The sequence below is a fragment of the Leucopleurus acutus genome, assembly GCF_964270905.1.
Source record: "Leucopleurus acutus genome assembly, chromosome: 2".
NCBI lineage: Eukaryota > Metazoa > Chordata > Mammalia > Artiodactyla > Delphinidae > Leucopleurus > Leucopleurus acutus.
The window spans coordinates 116,899,227-116,905,529 of NC_139143.1; positions in this window are offsets into that span (position 1 = coordinate 116,899,227).

Genomic DNA, 6,303 nt, shown 5'->3' on the forward strand with positions numbered 1-6,303 from the left:
TGCATTACTGTTACCTTCCTTTTAAAAAAAAAGGGGTGGTGGTGGTGTGTGCTATAGCCTTGGGAATACTGTCTGTATCTGTTACGGCAGCTCTGAAAACCACCTCTGCAAGCTTGTCAGTTAAACCAAATGTTAAATGGAAAAAATTTGGCGGGATTTAAAATTAGACCCGCACACATTACTTACAGATGTTTCCATGAAAAACACTTGAAACTGAACCACACCAAGTAATAAACCCCACAATGGTGTATTTTTTATACTCCAAGTTAATTTTTATTATATAAGTAGCTATATGAAGAAGGTATTGCATACTGCTTACATTAAATACGGAGGAATGAAATCAGCAGTATCCCTTTACAGCATATGGCCCAGCAAATCAAATTACAAAGCTTTCCACATCTCATTAACTGCAATGAGTACAGTGAGTTTTCTAATAAGTCACATCTTTTTCATGTGAGTGGTGAGCAGCGACTTATTGTAAGAATTCACAGGATGACCCTTGTGCTGAAATTAAGAACTAATCTAAAATGGGCAGGGTCAACTGGTCAAGACTGATCATAACATTTCCTCGTTATTGTTTTAGTTGGCATTGAAGCATATGTTTTCCTGGTGCCCCAGCTGAAAAATGCCTTTGATAATTTCACTGACAGCAAATAAGCCACACACTGCCATTTAATGAGTTCGGGCAGGATTAGCTGACAATAAAGAATACAGTATAAAGGTTTCTATTAGAACTGATGTATTTTTTAGCTGAACAAAGTCCCATGGAAATGCTGAGCTGACTTCTCCCTTGTGATAGCCCTGGCGGTGATGCAGGTGAAGGGCAGGAGGTGCACGGAGTCTGGGGCTGGCCAAGACCGTGCCTTTGGGCTGCAAACGGTCAAAGGCAAATACCAGCTGGAACCCGCACTCAGATGTCGGTTCCTCTTTTGCACAACAAGGAAAAAAATACTTCTACAATTGCTCATCATGTGGCCTTTGGTTGAGATGAATTACCAATTTACAACCTCTTGTGTTTGGAGAGAAGCAAACTGTGCTCTTTTGAGGCAAGAATCAGGAACCTAAAATCATTCAAGCCTTCTTGTTTATAAGGCCAGAGTGAGGCCAAAAATCCATTTCCCTCTGTGCTCTAAGCCCTTTCAATGACAAGTCTCTCACCATCTGCACTAATAAATATGGGATGGTGTGTGTATAACCATACACTGAGGAGAAGGGAAGAGTGAAAGGATTTTAAATGGTTGCAAATTGCTCTCCTGCTGAGATAACAGCAGTTTGCATGTGAGCCTCAGTTGTTACACATTAAGAATGGGCATTTGGCTTCTTTTCACACAGCTGTGAGAGAAGTGGTAGGTTTCTGAATGACCAGAGAGAAAAGGGGTCTGTTCTTAGGGACACAGGCTTGCTAGTGGCATCTTGCCCAGAAGCTCTTTCTGCACAGCTCCAACCATGGGGACGAGAGACAGGATAGGCAGACCAGCCCCCAGCACTGGAAGCAAAGGATCCCTGGAACTGGTCAAGTGAGCCCTGAAATGGGAGCCACAGCCCCAAGGCTCAGCAGAGACCAAAGGGATCATAAACGGAGGCCAGGTGGAAGGTTGATGTAGCCTAACGTGTAGAAATTTATCCTCGAGGTCAAGGTGAGTTTCCTGGGAGGATCTGGGGGCTTAAAACTGTCTCTTAGGCCCAAGTGGTCGTAGGGAAATCTTAGGAAGATGAAGAAGACTGCATTAAGAAGGTGGTGTAGAGTTGGTGAGGCCCAGCAGTGTGTAGCAGCCTAGGATAAAGCACCCAGAGCTGGGGCTCAGAGGTCGCCCCCCAGACAGAAAGAAGCGACTCCCTATTCTCAGCAAAATGTAACAGGCACCTGGGGGAGCTTCAGCGTGACTCACCAGCGAACCATGGAAGAGTCCCCGGAGCCAAAGGGTAGCCATGGGAAGTGGAGTGCCCTGCACATCAGAAAGTGCGGGTGACAAGTGCTCAGGACCACGAGAAGACCTTCTGTCCAAATATTTCTAAAGATGCGCTCCCACAGAAGGTGGCCTGCCCCAAGGTGGGAAGGTGGGACACGAGTAGCCCACACCCCCTGCTCAGGTGAGGAAGATGTGAGAGGAGGGGGCCCTGGGAAGCCAGGGCTACTGAAGCATGGAATCCAAGGAGGACATGGAAACAGGAACCGAAACTGAGCAAAGGACCAGCCACTGGGACCAGCCTTGGAAGACAGAGGCGAGAGAGATCACCGAGGAGGGGAGACTCTTAAGGAGTACCTGCGGCTAAACCCCTGGGAGAAGAAGGAGCTGTTAGGGGGCCAAGCCTCCAGGAACACCCAAGGCAGAATGCTGGGGTGGGAGGAGGAATTAAATACAGTCTCTGGTATAAAATACAATCCTCCTCACCTAATCCCTGGTGAGAAGGAGTGAATAGTTACCACCCAAAGCAACTGTTCAGCAGCAGTGTACATGGTTCACCCACCGTGTTATTCTAGGTCTTCCCAATGAAGCCCGTACTAGAGCCTCTATCATCTGATTTCACCCTTCAGTTGAAATCTAACCTGCCAAGCCTTCAGTTACACAGACCCTGGCTACTTACCTGGAACCTAGACAAGGACAACCCCTGAGTATTGCTAGGTATAATACAAACCAACTAATATTTGCACAGCTTTACAGTTTATCTAGTGCTGTCATAACGTTTCTCATTTGCCCTTCATTACTACACTGTGAAGAATGCAACCTAGCCATAGCTAGGAAGTAAACGAGCCAGCTCTCAGACCTAACTCTTCAGATTCCAAGCTTGGTGTAATTATTTTTTACAGCAAATAGCTTTTATGTACTACACAGGTAACACTTAAATGCTCTGGCAGCCTGAGGGAATACCTAGGTTCTACTCTTGAGAGAATATAGTCAAGGCTTGAGGCAAAGTTCTCCAGAAGAAAGCATCCTCTCCTTATCTCAGAATAGGTCTATATTTAAAGTGTATGTGATGGGTCTTCTGCCTTTATTCCTCCCTGACTAGGACAGTCAGAACAGTGCTGCCAAGATAACACTCTTAGGACAGATGACTTCTAGGACCCTGCGACCCACACCTGCTCATTGACTGTGCTTGGAATCAGAGCCATAGTTGCTATTGTGTCAAAAGAAGAACATGAGAAAAAAATCATGTCCAGACCTGAATGACAGACAAAAGGACCATAATAAATGACCAGCATGGCTTTTAAGGCAGCATAAACCAGGGGGGGCAGCTGGCCCAAAGGGAGTGGAGCTGCTGAGTAGTGCCCTCTGTGTGAATCTGCACCTTCCTTCCCCCATTTCTTCCTCTTTATTCTGGCTCCACGATTGATGATGCTCAGCATACGGTCATGTCTAAAAGGAAGCTCTCCTCTCTCTTCATTCTTGCCCCCAGCTCTAGCGGGTGACCAGGTCTCTCTTCATTCTTGCCCCCAGCTCTAGCGGGTGACCAGGACCCAATTTAAAGTGGGTTCTGGATGAAGACATAAAGGCTCCAGATGAAGGTTAAAAGTTGGTTGTGCAAGTAGATTATAAAAATTCCGGTCCATGTAGGAGGTTGGAGGCCTTGTCTCTACCACGGTTCCCTGAACCATGAGGCAGAATGAGGCAGCCATTTTATTGTGCTTTGCTTTATTGCGCTTTGCCGATATTGCGGTTTTTACAAATTGAAGGTTTGTGGAAACCCTGCGTTGTCAGATGATGGTTAACATTTTTAACAATAAACTTTTAAAATTAAGGTACGTACTTATTTTTAGACATAATGCTATTGCACATTTAATAGACTACGGTATAGTATAAACCTAATTTTTATATGCGCTGGGAAACCAAAAAATTCGTGTGACTTACTTTATTGCAATATTCACTTTATTGAGGTGGTCTGGAGCTGAACCCACAATATCTCCGAGGTATGCCTGTACTAGACACTCCTTATCCACTTCCCGAAGCAACCAAGCATAGTACCGAAAGCCCAAGGCACCGTTATGCAGATAATTGGCATAAGACATGAGTCTGGTGTTAATGAACAAGAAAAATGTTTAAGCTTAGGGAAACATTCTTCCTGTTCTTCCTCCTCTTCTTTCCCAAACCTTCCAAATGCTACCCTTTGGCCCCTCACTATTTCTTGCAGCCCTTCTTCATCCCAGCCAATAATAGCTTCTGGCAGTCCCACCATTTTCTTCCATGTCACCTCCAAGCTCCTGCCCAAGTTTCCCCAAGTGCTGGGAGCGTCTCCTTTGTGTTTTCTGCACTGCTTTCCTGTCTTTCTTTGACGGTTCCTCTTACTGACTCTAGGAAGACTTCGTGGTATAGTTGTCCTTCCATATCTGCGGAGGGTTGGTTCCAGGGCCCTCCCACCTCTCTGCAGATACCAAAAACCACAGATGCTCGAGTCCCTTATATAAAATGGTGTAGTACAGCCAGCCCTCTGGAACCCGTGAATATGGAGAACAACTGTACTCAATTTCCAAACTAGCAGATCACCAAAGCCCCAGCCTTGTATGTTACTTATGTATTGAAAACTTCAACAATCATTTCCAAGATTCATACAATATTCCAGGCTGGAAAGGACACGTGAATCACAGAATCTGTCAGTTCTTCAAACATTTCTCTAGCTATGACAACCTTCATCCGTAAAATGAGGGATCTGGGCCTTCACTTCTAATGTTCTAGAAGTCTGCAGCTTGCTTATAGTCACACAGCTCAAGTGTACTGAGATCTGGGCCAGAGGTACAGCTCCCTCCCTTTTTAAGGCTACCCTCCACTACATCACACTGTGTGTGCACGTGGAAGCATAAGCCAACCTGTCTGCCTCCGAACCTCTCTTACAATGCTAATCAATTTGAGACCAAGGAACAAGTCTGACCTTTTATATGCTTAAGTACTTAATACAGTGTTGGCTACTGGATTGCATCTTCCTAACTGCAAACACTCTACATTAACCATCTCTTGTTCCACCAGCTACCACCCCGTCCCTTGATGTTTCGCCTATGAAGATGCCTGATAAATACTTTTGAATGACTGAATGAATGGAGGCCCTCCCATTTGGGGTTACCTCAATCAGTACTGCTCACCAGCTGACTAGGACCAAGCTCTCTAATTCCCAGGCTGGGTTTCCCTCCAGATATGTTCTCCTGTGGTCTTGGTTCCACCGTTAAATAGCTGTATCGCTCAGAAGTTACAGAACCTTGCTGCACCTCCATTTCCTCATTTAAAATGTGGATGAAATAGAACTTACCTCATATGGTTGCAGTCAGGATTCAATGAGAGAATCTTCAGAAACACTGAGAACATTGCCTAGCAATACATAGCAAAGTACTGAATAAATATTACCTACTGTTATTTTATACTTCACTGAGCATAACCTTCACATCACATCACTCTGATCCTTGCTGAATTTGTTGACTTTTCAGAAAGATGGTAACCTCATGTCTGTCTTGGTCTTATCCCCAGCATGGTGGTCTGGCAGGTGGTAGGGGGTCGATAGATGTCTAAATGCATCCATGCAAGGATAGGAATACCTTATGGCTGACACAAATTTCTACAACATTTGTACAACCTTTGTGCTTGTAGGAAAACATTTTGCAGCAAACACAGAGAGTCCATGGGATGGCTGAAAGGCAGTGCTCAAAATACACGTGACACTGTGCCGTGACAATTTAGTGCCATTAATATACTGTTGGAATATTTTAGATTCACACAGTCAAGGCCACATTTGAGGGTAGGGGGCTATGGGAGAAGGGATTTCAGAAGTGTCTGATTTGCAAGATACAAACACTGCCTTGCCCACCAACTCTCACCACAAACCCTCCACTCCAATTAGATAGAAACACACCTGCGGCCCAGCACCACTCCTTGAGTCCTGCTGTGGCCAGGACCCCTCTTCCCTCCTTGACGGCTCCTCCTAACGTGGGTTTTCTCATCATGCCGCAATTCAGGGACCCTCCAGAAACCTAGGGTGGCTGTTCTCTTCTTGGCTTCTGTGTCTCCAAAGCCACAGGGCCTCAGAGAAGCCCGGCTGCCAAGATGACAGCCACCTCCTTGCTGGGCCTCACCATCGCTGGACCACAGGTCACCAGGGATGTCTGAGAAGGCGGCAGCCAGGCCTCTCCCAGGATCCGCTCCAGCAGAAAGTAAGCGGCCAGCTTCACCTGCTGAGTGAGGAGGGTGGCAGGACTCAGCTCTGGGAAGACGTGGGACTTTGTAGCTCTAAGAAACTTCAGGAGAGGAATCTTAGGTCTCAGAGCAATTGAAGAGCAGAAATGGGATGGGAGGAAGGAATGCGAGAGCTTTGTGTCTTCTGTTT